This window comes from Balaenoptera borealis (assembly GCF_965194805.1).
Source record: "Balaenoptera borealis genome assembly, chromosome: 13".
Classification (NCBI taxonomy): domain Eukaryota; kingdom Metazoa; phylum Chordata; class Mammalia; order Artiodactyla; family Balaenopteridae; genus Balaenoptera; species Balaenoptera borealis.
The window spans coordinates 103,463,684-103,482,887 of NC_138870.1; the positions used below are offsets into that span (position 1 = coordinate 103,463,684).

General features: G+C 59.7%; 1 protein-coding gene across 6 annotated transcripts in view; it reads left to right on the forward strand.

The window, feature by feature from the left end:
• TBC1D22A (TBC1 domain family member 22A) overlaps positions 1 to 19,204 on the forward strand; it is a 314,445-nt gene that overhangs the window by 233,774 nt on the left and 61,467 nt on the right. The gene's annotated exons all lie outside the window — the stretch shown is intronic.

Here is a 19,204-nt window from a genome sequence, read left to right on the forward strand (position 1 = left end):
TGTTCCCTTGAGTGTCACGTTGCTTATTCTAATGCCTCTCCAGTTTCTTGGAGATGTTTGCTGCGGCTGAGGCCGTGCCGGGGGTTCCACGCTGGCCTTTCCTCATGGCTCATGGCGAGCAGGCACCTTGTGTGGACTTGGAGTGGCGTCCCCTCGGAGGCTGGCTTTCCTTCTTAACTCCGGGAGGCAGGGTTTTCTTGCACTGGGCGTTAGCCCTTCGTGGGCCTTGGACTGGGCAGCTGCCTTTGGAGGCTGGGAGAGGGGGCCCCAGGCCACGGGCTTCTTCGTCGGGCAGCAGGAGTCCCAGGCGCAGGGTTGGGCTCCCGTGCGTTGACGTCCACGAAGACGGCAGTGGGGGCCCGGGGCCCCGAGCAGGCTGGAAGGGCGTCGCCCCCCGGCCTCCTCATCAAAGGAGCCCTTGGTCTAGATGGTGCGATCGTCCGTGGGATGGGGACCTCGAGCTGCTGCCCTGCTGGCCCCCATGCCCGCCAGCCTTGAGTTCTGAGCACATTTCTCCCAGGTCATCAAGAACAGTAGCCTACAGCTTTGTTCCTCATGCTGGCCCGTGTGCCTGTTTGCCTGTGTGCCCGTGTGCCCGGCACGGGGTCTGTGGCTGTTTTTGTGGCTCTGAAGCCCTGTGTTGTGACTTTGCTTTTTCCTTTTTGCAGCTGTATGTGCTAATGGTGTTGGCTACAGAAATTATGACTGGTCAGTAGCCGCACCCAAATCCCCCACTTTGGTTTTGCTTTCGTAGGTACTTGACAGCTGCAGAATTTCTAGCCACTCACATTTCCTGGGATGTAAAGCCTTTTTTGGGGGGTTGTTTGGTTAAAGTGGCCATTGGCCTGGTGCTATCGATCAGGTCTCAGTTATGTCGCAGGAAACAAAACTTCATATCCCGTAAATTTTGAACGCTCTCTGCTAGTGATAGGTTACACTGAGATCCTGACCCCCCTTATTAAACACAGAGTTCCCTGTGATACTGTCCCCATTATGAATAAATTAGATATTAAGTCAGTCGCATTTTGAGGAGCAGAAAATGGATCTGCGCGTCTGTGGTCCTGCACCACTTCACTAAAACTCCTAATAGATATTAAAACTTTAAGCACAATTGTGGCATCTTTATTGCGTTAATTTTCTTGAAATTAAATTTTGTTATGAATCGACTCATTTGTACCATGGACTGATTGTTGAACTGACGGGACCCTCGTCATAAACCTTTTCATATCTTAAAAATTGGGGGTATTTCTATTTTACAGGCCCAAGTAACCATGAAATTGCATTGCGTCTTTTGGCAATGAAAATACCTAGTAATCATAGGATGGCAATCGGGTGATTACTCTCCCTTCAACTAGGGTGTTTATTAGCTGGGCCATTACAGGTTTCAGTAACTCTTTAATCCCTTACAAGGTAGCTTAAAATCCTCTTGGGACATGTGTCAACAAAAGGCTATCCGTAATCTGTCCCAGGCCGTGGGCTAGATGGTGGCACAAAAATGAATGAGGGGCATTAGTTACAAGGAGGAAAAAAGGCGATTAAAAAGCGCAGATCATGCAGAAGTAGCCCAAAGAGCGGGGAGGTGAGCCCTGGGTGCGTGATGTGCCCCTTACGAGCAGGGCGCTGGGTGCGGGCCGCCGTGGAGGCCGCCGTGGCAGAGCAGCCGGTCCAGCTCCCAGGGGGAGCCGGGGGGAAGGGTGCGTCCCACCCGCCATAGCTGGAGCCGACACGTGGATTCTGAGGACCTCAAATGAGAGAGAAAACTCTGGGCCCGTGTGCTGTGCTGTGGGTCCACGGCCGCAGGGCTGACTGAGGCCGTTGGGGCAGCCGGGATGCGCTCCGTCCCGCCCGTGTCCTCCCGGCCCTCGCTTCCCCTCCCGTGGGCTCCCCTCCACGTCCCCGCTCCGTGTGCAGGAGGCGTGGGCTCCCTCCCTAGCGAGCGAGGGCCCCACGGGGCTGATGGGAGAGCACGCGGGTGTTTCCGGGCCACACCTGCCGCCTCCTGCTGCCACCTGGACGGTGAAGCTGAGCCTGGCCCTCTGGGTCCGGCCTGGGGGGCCAGTCCCGGGCTGCGGAGGGCTGGGGCAGCAGGCCGGAAAGCCACTCGGCTGCGCGTTTCAGGGGCCTGGACTCCAGGGCACCCTGCCTGCTGGCGGGCACCGAGCGGCGCTTCAGCTCTCGCCCCTCTGCACTCAGAGCCGCTCTGCGCCCCGAGCCTGCGTTCCAGCCTCAGCGAGCCTCCCTCACGGTCTTTGGTTTCACGCACCTTCTCTGGAATTGCTTCCCTGTGGAAGAACAGCCACAAATGCGGCTTCTATTTTATTGTAACGTGGGTGGGCCCCGGATGGTGGCCGTGGCTCGGGGCTCGTGGGCTTCTGCGTCCCTGCGAAGCCCAGGGCCTGCTCCGGGGCTGCTCCTCGGGCGTCTCCCGGCAGCGGCCGGCGCCCTGGGCACAGAGGTGGGTCCTAGGGCTGCGCTCCCTCCCCGCGTCCCTGGCTGCACTTTATGTCTGGGGGCCTGGTGGGAACAGGCGACTGACTCCAGGGACCGCCACCCCCCGACCCCCGGGCCAGCCCCTCCCCTGGCAGTTCCTGGGACAAAAGCCGCCCTTCTGTCTGAGCCGCTTGACCTCCTCCCAGACCATGGGAGTGGGTGTGCCTGTGCGCTGTTGAGGAGGGTCCCTGGCCCCCGGTTGCTCGCTCTCTGGGGTGTGCACCGGGGCTGCGGTCCCACCACGCGGGCGGGCGAGGACCGCGTGAGCTTCTCCCAGCGTCGGCGGTGCGGCAGCCCCTCTCCCCCACTGTGAGTGGGACTGTCCTCCCCCGGGGGGACCTGCCTGGGAGGAGACAGCCAGAGGGGTCGGCACCTGCTGATTTCCTGAAAGATGGGAGATGAAGTGCGTTTTCTGGTTTGTATTTCTTTTTTCCTAAATGGCATTAGTATGTCGGCCAGCTCAAGGTTGCTTTAGCTGTTCGGGGTCTTTTGTGGTTCCATACAAATTTTCGGTTTGTTTTTCTGTATCTGTGAAAAATGCCATTGGAATTTTGATAGGGAATGCCTTGAGTCGCTTTGGGTAATATGGACGTTTTCACAGTACTAATTTTTTCAATCCACAAATGAGGAGTGTCTTTCCATTTATTTATGTCTTCTTCAATTTCATTCATCAGTGTTTTTTAGTTTTCAGTGAACAGATTTTTCACTTTCTTGGTTAAATTTATGCCGAAGCATTTTATTTTTGATGCAGTTGTGAATGGGATGGTTTTCTTAATTTCTCTCTCCAGTAGTTCATTGTTAGTGTATAGAAATGCAACCGAGTTCTGTATATTGATGTTTTTTTTATCCTGCAAGTTTACAGAGCTTGTCTAAAGGTAATGAAATTATCTCACAGAGGTATCTGCACCCTCATGTTCATGGCAGCCGAGATATGGAACAACCCAAGTGTCCATCGATGGATGAAAAGATAAATTGTGTGTGTATACACGTATGTATGTCTATATATACATGTGTACACACACACACACAACGGAACATTATTTGGCCTTTAAAAGGAAGGACCTCGTGAGTGTGGCCGAGGTGGCTTAGGGAGGGTCTAGGGGAATAGGCGGGGCAGCCAGAGGAGGGCGTCCCCCGGGCAGGAGGGGACACACCCGAGTGCGAGCCAGGGAGAGAGGCCCAGAGCAGCAGAAGGCTCTAGGATGACGGGACCACCCAGAGGGGAGCCTCTAGGCACACGTGGGTTTTCCACACTCGAAAAATATGACCAGTGTGACCGAGGAGCTGAATCTCTCGTTTTCATTTTAGTTCACTGAGATTTATGTTGAATAGGCCCACCCAGAGTAGCTGCATGCAGCACTGCTCTGGCAGCGACTGGTGGAGTCAGCGGGTCAGGACCCGTGGGCGTCGGGCAGCAGCGGGCAGGGTCAGGACCCGTGGGCATCGGGCAGCAGCTGGCATGTCAGGACCTGTGGGCATCAGGCAGCAGCGAGCAGGGTCAGGACCCGTGGGCGTTGGGCAGCAGCGGGCAGGTCAGGATCCATGGGCATCGGGCAGCAGCAGGCAGGTCAGGACCCGTGGGCATCGGGCAGCAGTGGGCAGGGTCAGGACCTGTGGGTGTCAGGCAGCAGCGGGCAGGTCAGGACCCGTGGGCATCAGGCAGCAGCTGGCAGGTCAGGACCCGTGGGCATCGGGCAGCAGCGGGCAGGGTCAGGACCCGTGGGCGTCGGGCAGCAGCGGGCAGGTGCAGGACCCGTGGGCAGCGGGCAGCAGTGGGCAGGGTCAGGACCTGTGGGCGTCGGGCAGCAGCTGGCAGGTCAGGATCCGTGGGCATCGGGCAGCAGCGGTCAGGTCAGGACCCGTGGGCATCGGGCAGCAGCAGGCAGGTCAGGACCCGTGGGCATTGGGCAGCAGCGGGCAGGTGCAGGACCCGTGGGCGTCGGGCAGCAGCAGGCAGGTGCAGGACCCGTGGGCAGCAGGCAGCAGCGGGCAGGTGCAGGTCCGGCGGGGCAGTGACTCGAGCCAGCCCTGGGGAGAATGTGAGGAAATGGACTTGGCTGGAGCCCCCTGTCCTCCGAGAGGTGCGGCTGTGCAGGGAGGGGGCCGCGTTGGGAAACCCCGGGCATTTCCAAGCTGACGGGCTTGTCGGGAGAACGGAAGAGGTGGGCGTGCTGGGTGGTGGACATCTCTGCCCCCGTCCCTCCTTCCCCGGCGCCCCGAGGCCGATTCAGGAGGGTGGGCTCCGCTGGGACCTGTCTCGGAATGAAAACATCAACAGCTTTCTGGAATGGAAATGTGAGAGCCAGGCTCTCAGAACAGTGATACCTGTTCTCTACATTCTAGTAACTTCCTTCCTTCCCATTCCGGCTCTGGCTGAGGTCTTCCCATCACTGGCTGATACTCGGGGCGTGAGCCCTGGTGGAGCCAGGGCCCCGGGCCAGGGGAGGGGGCGTCACAGCCTCGTGTCCACGCAGAGGTGACGACGCGTGTGACTTCAGGAATGGCAGTGGCCCCCACCCCATCCCGAGGACTGCGGCTTGGGTAGGTGAGGGCGTGCTGAGGGTCCCCACGGAGGCTGTTTCCCACAACCTAGTGATTGTGTTAGAAGAAAAGGAAAAACTTCCTTTTGCCAGGTGAGTGTTGCAAGGTGGCTTCACTGGCTTAAAGCATTTATTAAATTCCTTCTTAGTGGCGTCTAAAGGCCACTGGAGTTCTAATTAAGAATGTATACATTCTAATTAAGAATGTATACGTACTGCTCGTGTCCCCGAGTGCGTCTTTAGGGGCTGGCTGTTGACACAGGAGAGGAAACGTGGACACCCACACATCGGGGCCTGGCTGGCGAGCGGCTCCTTTTCTCACACGAGCCTTGGAGTGGCCTGGGCTGGTGCTCCCGGCCCTTGGCCCTGGCTCTTGGCACACACGCCGTCAGAGGGAAGTGGCAGGAGGGCATTTTCTACCAGTAAAGCTCCGAATCGCTCTTCTGTGGCCAAATGGAACATAAGGATTTGTTTGGATGTTCCACGTAAGCCCCGTGGATACTGTGACCTCTGGGACTCTGGCAGAACGGCCTCTCCATCCTAGCCCAGCGCTGCCCTTGTAGCCTTGGGCAGGTCCAGGGTCCTGAAGCTCAGCTCCTAGGATTTCTGTTGGGACAGAAGGAGGAGTTTCTAACGCAGGGATCGGCAGACAGGTCCTATAAAGGGCGAGGCAGGCAGGATTTTGGGCCCGGGGGCCATGTGGGCTGCACAGGTGCGCCGCTGTTGGGGCCCAGGGGCAGACGCGGCCTCGCCAGCCAGACTCGTGGGGAACTGGGTGCTTCCCGCGCGGAGCTTAGAAAGCACCATGCACACAGTGGGCGCTGGGTAAGAGCCCTTTTCTTCCCACACCGCTGTCGCCGGTATCTTGTAAACTGTAGAGCTGCACAAATTCTGGGTTTTATTGCCGGGCTGTCACTGTTATCAGCCAGTTTTTACAGAAATTGGAACTGGGGTCTCGGAGCTCAAGTGACTTGGCCTCTGCGTCATTCCAGTGGCGTGTGGCCCAAGCAGGGTCCCCCCACCTGGGCCCCCGCCGTCCGCGCGTCCCCGGCCCTGGCCGAGCACTCTGCCATGTGCGGGGACAGTGGGGCTGCGGTCTGAGGAGCTGGCACCCTACAGCTCCCTGTGTGTGAGGGCGGGGGACCGAGCTGCAGCCTTCCTCTCTCACGCGGTGGCAGGGCTGTGTGTCGAGCTCCTCCAGGGTCCTGGGGGCCTAGCTGGGCCCCTTCTGAGATGCGGCCCCGTGTCTCACAGCTCCCGGCCGCGCCATTCGGGGGCAGGGGCAGGGCAGGGCCTCCGGGCCCGTTGAAGGCCAGCTGCCAGCTGCCCCCTGACACGCCAGGGCCCCCGCGGGCTGCCACGGAGCCCTGCATGCCCCGAGACCCTGAGCTGGCTCTGATCCCGAGATGCCGCGTCTGCTGCGGCAGACGTGGCCGCTTGCGCCATTTTCGGTGAAGTCTCCCCATTGGTGCAGCCTCCCCATCCTCGGAGGCGGTGAGCGAGCCGTCGCCAGAGGTGAGGCCGCCCCTGCACTTCGGCAGACTTCCCGGCCTCCCGGGAAGGAGCCCGGCAGTGTGGGACCCCTGTCGCTGGCCGGGCCCCGGGGTCACAGTCAGTGCTCGTTTGTTGGGCGCCTGCTGTGGGCCTGGCCCTGTCCTCGGTGCCGGGGACCCAGCCACGGAAGAGGTGGGTCCTGATCTCACAGAGCCCGCTTCCTGGCCAGGGAGCCCAAGCAAACCCTGGGAAGAAGGTGGGCCTGGCTGTGTGTGGGGAGGTCGCAGGGCTGTGCAGCCGGGGCGGCTGGGGGAGGGAGGTGGTCCGCAGGAGGTGGCCCTGCAGGGCCGCTGCTCTGTGTGACGGGAGCTTTGGGAGGGGCTCTCGGGGAAGAGCATTTCAGGCTAACGGCATCCTGAGAGCCCAGCCGGGACAGGGGGCGTGTGGAGAGGCCCGCAGGCTCCAGGCTCCAGGCGCGAGCAGAGCTGGATCTGCAATAACCAGGCACCGCGTGTGACTGCCCGATGCCCAGGCATCTCCAGGCTGGGAAATCTGGTGAAGGGTACAGTACGGGTGTTTCCAGACTTTACGTACACCCTGAAGTTTGAAGGTGGAGTCAGAGGGACGGGCTGAAGAGTGAGAGACGAGGCTAGGTCAGGGGATGTTTCTGGAAGGGCCTGCAGTGGTGCCCGCTGCCGGGTGTCCGTGTCCTGCCCTCCTGCGGGCACCGCCCCCTAGTGTGGGCTGCAGGTGGTGACTCACTTCCTACAAGGGGATCCAGCAAGCGTGTGGGGATGTCACCTCTGAGACTGTGACCCCGTCTCTCTGCTCCCACCCTGGCTCGCTCCGAGGGGAGCTGCTGCCACGTTGTCAGCTGCCCAGAGGGGAGGACCCGAGGCTGCCATCAGCCACGGGAGTGAGCCTGGGGACACGAGAGGACCACGGCCCCAAGCTGGCCCTGGGCTGAGCCTGTGAGAGGCCCTGAGCCAGAAGACCCAGCCGAAGCCAGGTCTGAGCCATGCAAACAGCAAGATAAGGGATGCCTGTCCTGCTCCGGTTCATGGAGTTTGTTAAGCAGCAGGAGATAATTAATGCATTCGTGTCTTGGTGGCAGGAGATGGTTCAGGTCGCGTTTACTGGGTTGGGCAAGATGGGGTGGGATAGACTGGAGAGGGCGTGGGAGAGAGGAGTCCTGTCGGGCTTCCTGTGTTGGAGACGCCTGTTGGCCCTCGAGGGGAGGGGCCCTGGGCAGCTGACCGAGGCCTGGCGCTTGCTCCGGAGACTTGCAGGCAGGTGGCAGGAGGTGGCAGCTGTCGGCGGAGAGGCGGGTTGTGGAGGCCCGCGGCAGATGAAGCCCTCAACTGGGGCCTTTGAGTTTTCAAATCTGTCCTTGACGTCCACACAGAGTGAGCACGGTGTTGGTGCCCACTAATGCTTTCAGACGAAAAGAAATTTTTTTGCAAAGGTTGGGAGGCGGGGGGATGTGCCTTCCCAGAAATAACTTTGAATTTGGAGATCAGCCTGTCAGTCCATGGAATTGCATTTAAGTTCTCATTGGAAATGCAAGTTAGTTCTACTAATAACACTTTTCTAAGCCCAAAAGGGGCGTATCTTCTGATGTCCTACGGGCATCTGTCTTTCCTTCTATCCACCCTTCTTTCCCTCCCTCCCTCCACCCAGCTACCTGCCCACCAAGTACAATGTGAACCCTGGTGCACAAAGAACAGGGCGGGGTGGGGCTCCGGGACTCCATTGAGACACACGAGGCAGCATCTCTGCCCCCTAGGGGTCCGCAGCCTGGGGCGGAGGTGGGCGCGTGATGTAGTTACAGCCCGGGCAGGAAGCGCTGTGATGGAAGTAATGAAGTAGGCGCTGGGGACTTGGGGGCACCGCACGCTGCCCAGGGGTGCTGAGGAGGCTTCCCGAGGGGACCTTGAGGGTCGGAGGGTGCGCGGAGAGTTCTTGCGGAGGACGGGGCACAGAGCCGGCTCGGAGCGAAGCAGGGGCAGCTTGCACGGGAGGGAGAGCGTGTTCCAAGGCTGGCAGAGGCAGGTGGGCACGGCTTGCGCTGCAAGGTCTGTGCTGGGTGTGGTCGTTCCCGGGGTGTCTGGGGGCCGGGACAGAAGAGGGGCCTTGAGGGGCGGCAGGCCCACGGTCTCATGCGCGGAGGTGGGCCAGCTCTGTTCCCAGATGGTGACTTGACCTCTGCAAACCTTGGTTTCCAGTCCGTAAAAGAGAACAGAGCCTGCTCCCGTGGCCACGCCTCTAGCCCCACCTGTGATGCGTACCTGGCGCTGCGGCTGTCCCTCTCATCCCACCCGTGCAGAGTCCCCATTGCTGCTGTGAGGGCCGCCTCGGGGCTCTGGTGAAGGCGCCGGGCGCTCAGCTCTCGGTCATGGTTCTCGCCAGCCCCGCGTCCTCCTGCTGGGCAGTGGCGGATGGAGCCCTGGGGCCCAGGGGCAGAGCTGGCAGGGCGGCCGGGCATCCTGCCGAGGTGTTCGTGTGGGCGCGGTGGAGGGGCCAGGCGTGCAGGAGGGCCCGGAGCTGCAGGCTCTGCCCCGTTGCTTGTCCAGCCTCGTCTTGGGGTCACTCCCACCTTAGCGACTGGTGCTGCGTTCAGACGATGTGCAGGCTTTCCCGAGGCTCCATCCTCTGTTCCGTGGTCCTGCCTCTCCAGGGGTCGTTGGGACCTGCTCTTCGACTCCTCCGGAAGGTGGCCCTGGGCCTTCACACCCCGCGGTACCCTCAGCAGTGCGGGTTGCGGCGCCTGGTGGTGGAGAGCACGCTCGGTGCAGAGCCCACGGGGTGCCGAACAGCGTGCCAGCGCGCGGCTCTCCCGAACCTTCCAGGGCTCTGCAGCGCGATTCTCAGTGAACCAGGCAGCGGTGAGCCTGATGGATTGGGTTAATCTAATTAGACTGGAGAAGCAGGTCTCCTTACGACATACTTTTTCATAAGCCCATTAAGGTTTGAGGTCGTGAGCATTTCACGTGGGCCCCCCTCCAGGAAGCAGGCATAGATCACTGTCCGCCGGGGAAGGGTGTAGAAAGGAGCATATTCAGGGAGACCGTGCTCCCTGCTAAGTTTGCGGGGAGGAGCTGGAAGAGGGCTGTACCCCATCCTCCAGAGCGGCATTGAAACAGTGGCCTGGGGATTTAGAGGTGGTATTTAAGAAGTATGGAGAACGTCCTTAGTGACTCTAAGATTTTCTTTCTTCATATCTCCATCAGGATGGGTTTATCAGAACTTATTCAGGGCTTGGGGACTGTGGCGATGTCTTCCCTCTGCAGGCCTGGTTCAGGCTGAGTGAGACCTGTGCCGCTCAGTCCTTGCTAGGGGTCTGCGCGTCTTGTCACTCCCCTGTAGGTGCACCACCGACCCCCGGTCCTGGCAGGCTGTGGACTCTGGGACAGGCCCCCAGTCCCTTAGTGACCGGTTAGATGCACCCAGGGGATGACCAGGAACAGCCGGTGAGTGACCGAACCACAGAGACCAGATGAGGAGGGAGAGACCCCTGGGGACACACGTGCTGCCCACGTCTAAGGGCCGGGCCTGGCGTTGGCATCCGACCTGGTCTTTGGGGCTCTGGGTGTGGAACTGGGATGCGTGGGCAGAAATAACGGGTTAGCATCCAGAACGTGTTCCTGCTGGCTCTGTGTCTCCCTGACACGGTGCCCCCGTCTCCCGGGTTCCAGCTCCCGCGTAGTCACGGCGCCGGCTGACGCTGTCGCGGGCGATCCCCGCGTCCCCCCCGCAAAGCGGGGCTGCTGGAGCGCTGGCTGGGTGTCCAGGGTCTCGTGTGCACGCGTTTCAGGTGAGGAGGCTGGAGGCCTCGCACAGAGTTACACTGAGGATAATAGCTCTGTCGCGTTTGTGCTCAGCTTTAAAATGATGCGTTTATGAATGTTTTACCTGCACTGTGACCTGAAGCACCTTGTCTGACATCCTTTGGCCTCTGGACAGAAGGCTCAAGAGAACTGGGGGCTGTTGGAGGAGACCCAGAGGAGACAGGATGCGTCCCGATGCGGTGGCCCTGGGCCGCGTTCACAGCCCAGATGTGGCCTGGCCCCTCTGGGCTCTCTGGGTGGGTCTGCTGGGAGGCGGGGACCAGCGAGGGGCCGGGAGGTGGGTGCGCTTGCTCTGCCTCGACCCCTGCCCCTGGTTACACAGGCCTCCTTACCAGGCGGAGGGCAAAGGGCAAAGGGCAGCGTAGACATGGCGTCTCAGGTGTTTGTGATGGCGGCTGCCAGGCCTGAGGAGGGTGGGACAGGCAGAGTCACCGTAGGCACTGAGACACCTCCCCCCGCCGGACCTTGCTCGTGTGCCGACCCCGTGCCCTTGCAGGACCCCCATGTGCGCGGGGACACTGAATGAGAGTCGCCGTCCTTGCCTGTCTCCTCCCCCCGTGAATGCCCAGAGTGGGGCGGCGCGGGGCCGTCTGGTCCGCTGACCCTGGCGCCCCGGCAGGGCACCCGCTGTTCTTTACTCAGGAGCAGCGTTGGGGGTGAGGACGCCTCGTGGGTGTGCGGGGGGACACGCGCTGCGAGCTCCTGGCAGACGTCACGGCCGTCCACGCAGGGGCGCTTCTCCTGACCGCTGTGCCCTGGGTTTACAGACTCGTCTTTAAGGGTCTAGCGTTGCCAGGTAATTACCCTGATTTTTACGTCCTCTGGAAGAAACTCAAAAAGTAAAAGTTAGCCTGCGGATTGCCTTCTGGAGCTTGGCCTGGTGCATCCCAAGTGTGGGGAGTATTCTCACGGTTTCCAGTCCAATTTTCTGGGACCTTTTGTTAACGACCACGAGGAGAAGGCCGTGGTGCCCTGGGGTGACCACTCAGTGCTGCTGGTGGGCTTTGGCTTCTTCCTGGGCCCTGGGAGACCAGGCTTTGTGACATGAGGACGGTGTCCTGGGCCAGCCGTGGGCTTCCTCTCGCTGTGTGAGCATCGAGCTTTCCAAATGCTAACCTAGCTGCTCCGCAGACCTCTTTGTACTTAACCGTGAGTGCAGAGAGGCCTGCCGAGCAAAGTACAGGCCTGCCCTGGGTTCACTGAACATCCAGGCCCCCTTGGCTGGCACCAGTTGCATTGCTGTAGATAAACCTTAGACCGTGGTTAAATTCCCAGTTGGCCTCCTTCACTGCTTATTTTCTAAAATTTTATATTCTTTTATTTCACCCTGAGAGTATGTTGCAGAAACTTCTTAGAGAAAAGAAACCCTCCCCCTGACATAACTAGCCGCTGTGGGGGCACGCTAGTGTTCCTTCTCCGTCTTTTCTCGGCAATTTTTTTAAACGTAATAATCACGTATTATATACAGTTTTGCTTTCTGCGTTTGTTACACTGCCCCATCATGACGTTTTTTTCTTTTTTTTCCCCCTGTATTAGTTCCTAGTCCTTACAGCCATCGCTTTAAAGGGTTGCATAATATCTTGATAATATCCTGCCCTGTGGATATATTATCGTCTGCTTAAAGGTGGCGGGTCAGTCTTGCAGTGTAATTATGACTTGTGATGTGACCTCTTTGTGCTTAGAGCTTTTTCTGTATTAATAGTCCCTTAAGACAGATTGGCAGAAGTGGCCTTACGGGGTGAATGGGCGTGACGGTGTTCAAGGTACTTGATGCGAATCGCTCTTGAGGGGCATTGCGTGGATGTCGTGACCAACAATACGTGAGAGTGATGCTTTCTTCACCCTTGTCGTCATCAGGCTTTTTAACTAATGTTATTTTTCTTAACTCGACTTAAGCAATAGATGGTAATCCCTCGATTCTGGTTTTATTTCTGTGGTTACTGTTACACTTCTAAAGTTTCGGATATATTGATCTTTAGTAGCTGCTGTGCTGTGTTTTAAGATAACCTTTTTCTCGGTCCGTGGTTTCTCAGCGGGGCATTTTTACACTGTAGGGAATCAGTTGAGTGTGCCCGTCGCTGCCACCAGCGTTTGTCTGGGCCCGGGGCTGGGACCCGCAGGACAGGCTGTCGGGAGGGGCGGAGCAGAGGGCAGGCGAGCCCACCGCGGACGTGCAGCCGTTCCCCAAGTGGCGGCTGTTTACTCCGTTTTTTGGAAGAGAAACCCGAGGTTCGAGAGGCCGCGATTCGTTCTCTGCGGGTCTCTCCCGCTGTCTGTGGCCACTCCGGCTGCCCTCCCTGTGTGCCCAGCTCCTGTTGCCTTGTTTATACCCCGCAGATCTGCTCCCAGGTGCGGCCTCACGGGCTCTTTGCTGGTGTGGCCGAGACCTCGCGGGGCAGAGGCGCTGGCCCCACTCGTCGCGATTCCGGCCACGCTGCTCCCCCCGTTCTCGGGCCCTCGGAATCCAGGCGTTCCTGTCCCCTCGTCCGTGTGCTAACAGGACAAAGGCGCCTCGCCTCCTATTGAAGGCCTGTAGCAGGGCAGGCGACAGGCGCCTCCCGATTGCTGATGCCACACTGTGATGCCCGCGCTGCGGTGCCGTGGGGAGACCGGCAGGGGTGCTGGCTTCCTGGTCCTTTAAGTCACGCTCCTGCCCGTCGTGACCGTGTGAACAGGGAGGCGGGCGGTGTGTTTGGCACAGGCCTGGGGAGCGTGCGCGGGGCTGGGAGCCCTTGGGGCCGGCACCGCCTCTCTTTGGGGACCAGGCTTCTCGGCTGAGCACGTCCTCAGAGCCTCCCTCCTCTGGACACCGGCCGCCTGTCCCCTTGTCCCCATGCCCCTGGTGGCTGTCCCTGCCCCCCCGTCCTTTCTGCTCCCAGGGCCGCACGTCACCATGCAACCGCGCTTCAGAGCCTGCGTGGGCTTCCTTTATCCAGAGCAGGCGAGGCTCAGAGGGAGGCCGGCCCAGGAGAGCAGGTTTCTCGAGGACTGGGCCTTGGCCGCATGGGTCTCTGGGTCCCAGCGTCCAGAACAGCGTCTGACACAGACATGCTGCTGTCAGTGTCTGTTAAACCAAGTGGCGTAAAGGAAATGACATTGAGGACTCGTGTGTCCGTGCTTGACCACCTGCGGGAGGCGTATGGGGTCAGAGGAGGTTGGGCCACTGGGTGGCCTTTCCCACCGCCCTGCCCACACTGCACCGCAAAGAACCAGCTGTCACGGCAGGGCTGTGGCCGCGTCCCATGCTTCCCTCGGCCTCCTCGTAGCAGCCGGGTGCAGTTGGTGCCCTCACAGCCGCCTTCAGGTGAGGGAATCGGGGCTCAGCCAGGGCAGGGCTCTGTCCAGAGCCACCGGCCGGTGTAGCGGGCCTGGCAGACAGGCCGGGCTGCGGGGCACCTCCACTGCCCATCACCCCCGCTTCCTGCTTTGTCGTGAATCCACGTACTGGGCGTCCGCGTGTTTGACGCGCGGAGCCCGTCCTCTGCTGGGGAAGGAGCGGTTGGTGGAGAGCAGTGACAAACGGGGTGGGGCGGGCAGCAGGGGCTTTCCCGGGTGGATTCTCCCGACCTCCCCGCCACGCCCGTGCCACTCCCACTCAGCCTTTGAGAAACCTTGGCTTTGCAGCTACTTTTCATTGACATCATTTGAGCTGCAGATTTCAGGGTTTTTTTCAACATTCCACTTGAACATTGGGTTTTGAGTGTTTTCACCCCCAACTCGAGCACATCTGTGTCCGTCCCCTAGAGATGCTTGCTCACCGCAGGGATTGGACGATCACATAAAATGTTTTAAAGACTGGAAGGAGTTGCAGATTTCCTAAAAGTTTTTTTTTACCCCTTGCTGCCCAGCATGTCAGAATCAGAGGCCTCCTCTTCCATCATGAACTGGTTCGAGTGACATGCAGGTGCTGTTTTTACCTGAGCCCTGGCAGCACCCCACGTGGTGTCCGGTCCAGAGGTGCCTGCCTTGCGGAGCCAGCATGCGTTTCTGGCTTTTATACTTTACAGGAACAGGAGGCATCTTATTATTATCTTGAAGACTGTGTTTGAAGAGGACCCTCTACGACTCTCCAGAGTGTGGGTCCTGCATCGAGTGTGGCTCTTCTGTGTCCTGTGACCGCTCAGCTGCCGGGAAGTGTCTGCTCCTGGCGCAGAGGCCTGGGGGTGGGGGCACCGCGAGCCGCCTGGCCTCCAGGGACGGGGTGGGAGATGGCACACCCTCATCCCTAAGTGGGACTCTGGGGGCTTGGGACGCTGGAAGCAGATGCTCATTTGGGCGGGACTGGGGCAGTTCGTGCCCGATGGTCGGGCGCGTTCTCTGCGCTCATCCGCTCCGTTATGATTTCAGACCGGGTCGCCAGCAGCCAGCCCCCCTCCCCGGGTCCCGAGCACGTGCCGGAGGGCTCCCACAGCTGGGCTGCCGCTGCTAAGGGCTCCTGACTCTGTTTTCAGGAAAAGCTGCTGATGCTTCTGCAGGCGAACAACTGCCAAATTACATGGCGGGGAGGTGCTGTCAGAAAGGGGTGAACGATTTAGTTATAAACCCTCTCAGCAGCCTGTGCTTTCTGGACGCTTTTCTGTTGTGGAGTGTGAATGGCGCCTCCGCCTTCCACTGGCCCAGTGCCTCTCAGATCTCAGCTTGGTGGCGACAGAGGCGGGCTGTCGTCGACATTTCACTGTCGGGGGTCCTGTCTTTGCCCACTCGAAATATACCTGCAGCGCCCCCAGAATGGCATTCGTGACCCCCTCGGCCACGGTCCTCTGTCCCCTCCAGAGGACCTCAGGGACGATGTGCTTTAGGACTCAGGAGGGCCCGACTTGTTCCCACAGCTGCACCCCCCGCCCCGCCCCAGCTCTTTTCTTTGCCTGGCGGTGGCCCCGCTTTCCATGGCCCCGAGTGCCCGGGGCTGTGTCCTGTCTGTGCCCTGGCTGAGCGCCCTCTGCCCTCACAGAGGCTCTGCACTGAGACACGAGGATGGCTCAGCCCCTCGGGACAGTCCATCCACAGCGTTGACCTGTCTCTCTCCTAGAATTTTATACACGTGGAACCCTCGCAGGATATGCTGTCTGGCCTCTTTCACTCTTTATAATTATCTTGAGATTTATTCATGATTTTGCATTATAAGTAAGTTCGTGCCTTTTAATTGCTGAGTCCTCCTTTGTTGTAAAGGAGTCTTTCCTTAAAATCGCTACTTTCTCCCCATCTCGAGGTTAGGAGGTGTGACAGGGTACGTCCCCAACCCTCTTTTCTTGGCCGTCAGACAGAACTTGTGATGTTCTCTCTGACAGCAATTCTCAGAGCCTGGTCCCCGGGTCGCAACATGGCATCACCTCGCTAGAAACGCATGTTCTCAGGCCCCACCTGACCCGCTGCATCAGAATCTCCAGGGTGGCCCAGCTACCTGTGTCCCAACAAGGCTGAGGAGACTCCAGCGCCCACTCAGGCTGGAGGCCGCTGCTCTGGGACTGCGGGGAGGTCAGGACTCGGTCCTGGTGGTCGCGAGGTTCAATCAGAGACAGCTGGTGGCTCCTGGAACAAAAGCGTCTCATGTCCCGACTGGATTGTGGGGCACCGTGAGCAGGAAAGTTCCGCCGTCCCTCACCGTCCTTGTGGGCGAGGAGAGGCACCTAGGGGCGTCCCAAGTCCTGAATGGGACCCTTCATCGGGCCCTCGGGCCTCTCCCGCCCGGTGGCCCCTGCAGTGCACGGCGTGGCCGGTCACCCCAGCCACGCACCTGGCCTCGTCTGAGACCCGTCGCTCTCAGCCTTGGGTGCACGTTGGAATTGCTGGGGCAGTTTTAATTCCAGTGCCTCATCAGACCAGGATCTTTGGTGGGGGGCATCCAAGCAACAACGACTCCTGACACCCCACCTCGCTGAGCTCTAAGTTCAGCCAAGGTGGACCCTGTCCTGGACTCTCCCCGTCCCTTCCTCCCCACCTGTTGCTCCTGCGTCTGAGATAACACGTGACTTCTCCTCCCATTTCCACCACCAGGCGGCGCCCTCTGTCCCGGGGGTGGTCCCAGAGCCTCCTGCAAGCCGGTGCTTGTACTCACTCTGCCGTCTCTCACCTGCCCTCTGGCCCACGCGCAGGACCAGACCACTGCGTTTGGTGGCCCTGGGGGCCGTGCGGTGGCGATGGATTAGCCGGTCCCCTTTCTCTGCTTGGAGTGGCTGCTCTGGGCCACCAAACCCCCTCACCTGGCCAGCTCAACTCATGCAGCCCTCAGGTTCCCTCTGGATTAGGTGCTGTGCTGGTTACCTGTTTCTGGGAAGCAAATTTTCCCAAGCTTCCTGGATCAAGATAACAATTGTTTGTTTTGCTTGTAGACAGGCCATTTACCCTGGATTCGGCAGAGATGGCCCTGCTGGGTGGCCTGGCGGGTGGCTGGAGAGCGCCCTCTGAAGAGGGCTGCCCGCCTGGCTGGCAGGTTGGTGCTGTCCCAGCAGGAAGCTCCGGGGGGCCTGGGGGCTGCTTGGGCTCCCTCTGGGCATGGCAGCTGGGTTCTGAGAACCAGGTGGCCTCCGAGGCCGGGGAGTGGCCAGCACTGCACGGCCCCTTCCACGAAGGCCCACCCAGATCAGGGGAAGGAAGAGTCTCCACATCCCAGTGGAGCCGGGGCGGGTTCTGGGGGAGCTAGTGGGAGGGGGGAGCTTCCCAGGGTGGCGACAGCAGTTGCCCCTGTCCGTGCCAGCTCTGCGAGGGCAGGTGTGTGAGGTCACGGGCGAGTCCTGGGGCCTGCGTGTGGTGGCACGCGGGAACGTGAGGTGGCCCCTTGGAGCTGCACACCCTGGGCAGCTGTGTGGGACCGTCTGGCTGCTCCCTGCCGGGCAGCTTCATCCACGGACGCCACGTGTGCTTAGTAAACACGGGACCAGGGACGTGGAATCGCTGTCCAGTGTCTGCACGGATTGAGCTATTCAGCTCAATGTGGTCCATGTCAGGAAGGATTAAATGCTTCAATTGGATGATTTCGCCTGATGGCATTTTAAGTACAGAAACGGTAGTACATTTTCAGGGGGAAAAAAAGTCCTTTTCTTATTGCTGTGTTTCTTTCTTATTGCTGTGCAGTTATCAGTACACCTCTGTGGCTTTGTGGCTTTGGGGGCCAACCCGGGCACTGTTATCAGTACACCTCTGTGGCTTTGTGGCTTTGGGGGCCAACCCGGGCCTGGTCGTGCTCAGCAGTGGGGCAGAGCTGGGCCCCCTGTACTGTCACTGTCATGGTAAAGCTGAACCCTGGGCGCACCAGGGTTTTCATAACTGAGAGTCGCCGCGAGGGGCTTTGTCTTCGTTATCCTTGGGATCTCCGGCGTGATAAGGTGTCAAGAATGAGCTGCTTTTAATTAAATTTCACAGAGAAAAAAATGTTAACTCTAGAAGTGTCTTTCTTTTCTGCAACTGACAGTCTTTTGAAAAATGTACTCTACACATTAATCTCCATCATTACGAAGAGGCCGTTCTAAAGGATGTATCAGTGCTTTGAAAAGGAGCAGAGTCTCAATTATAAATTAAGGGTGTTTGAATCTGTCTCTGGCTCTTCACTAACGTTAGCCCCGGCCTCAAAGTTGCGCGGCACAGATGTGGTTTTTGCTCAGGTGGCGGCCTTTCTCCCCAGGAGGTGAGCAGAGACCTCGCAGGGCCTTCTCCCGTCCCCTGGCCGGGTGCGCCTGGACCTGCTCCAGAGCAGGGGGGTCGAGGAATAAATGGTGTCCAAGATTTCATTTCCCTGCTGTGCTTCTCCGTGGAGACCTAGCAAGGTCCTTCAGTTCAAAGGGCTAAACTGATTGGATGGATCCCTGGAGAAGACCTAAGGGAGCATGTCCTCGGATTTCCCCTCTAATTTTAGGGGCTGAGAGATGAAAGATCTTGAAGTTTCTACCATTCCCCGCCCTCCAGCTGTACGTGAGCAGAGGGAGGGAGGGAGGAAGGGCCCAAGGCTGCTGTGCCCGGAGCCTTGTCCCCGGATGCCACCCAGGCTTTCTGTTGCCCAATCTCATCCCTGTTTCCTGGTGCCAGGAAGCAGCCAGGTTTCGGTGTTGCGTTTGGTCGGGGGGCTCAGGGACCCCTGGCCGCTTCTGCATCCCTCTTGGAGTCCGCGGCCAGCCCGCTTGGCTGTGGTGCATGGGGCAGGGGAGGGGGGATGGTGGTAGGTAGAAGGATTGTGGAGAAATGCTGAGCCGCATTTTGGACCTGCTGACTTGGAGGACCTTGGACACATCTGGGGACCACGGCCCGTGGATGACTGGACCTAGGGACCCAGGAAAGGAAGGCCTTGTCTGCGGCCACCCTGCGCTGTGAGGTGTGGGACACACAGGGAGTGTGCTTCCGGCAAGCCTGTGTCGTTGTGACATGCCGACACGCTGTGGGATCGGAGCCACCAGCAATTAAATAAGCCAGGGCTGCGCGTAGAGCACACAGGCACTTCCCAAAAAGCTGGCGGTTTTGTTGAAAAGAGAAAAATGCCCCCAAATGCACGAAAACAACCTCAAAGCCACCTCCCGCCCGGTGCAGGAAGGCGGCTGCCCTGGAACCCCTGAGCGGGACTGCGGCGAGGGGCGACCGCTGCGCCCCCAGAGCCCCAGCTGGGTCGTGGCCCCGCCGGTGGAAGAGGAGCTCACCCGGGGCAGCCCCATCCCTGTTCCCGTTCCTTTGGTGACCGACTCGCCGGGCAGAGGGAGGCGGCAGAGGGAGGCCGCAGCGGGAGGCGGCAGAGGGAGGCCGCAGCGGGAGGCGGCAGAGGGAGGCCGCAGACGGAGGCCGCAGAGGGAGGCCGCAGCGTGCCGTCCCGCCTGCCTGGCTGCTTGGTGTTCCTGGAAGGGAAGGGCGGAT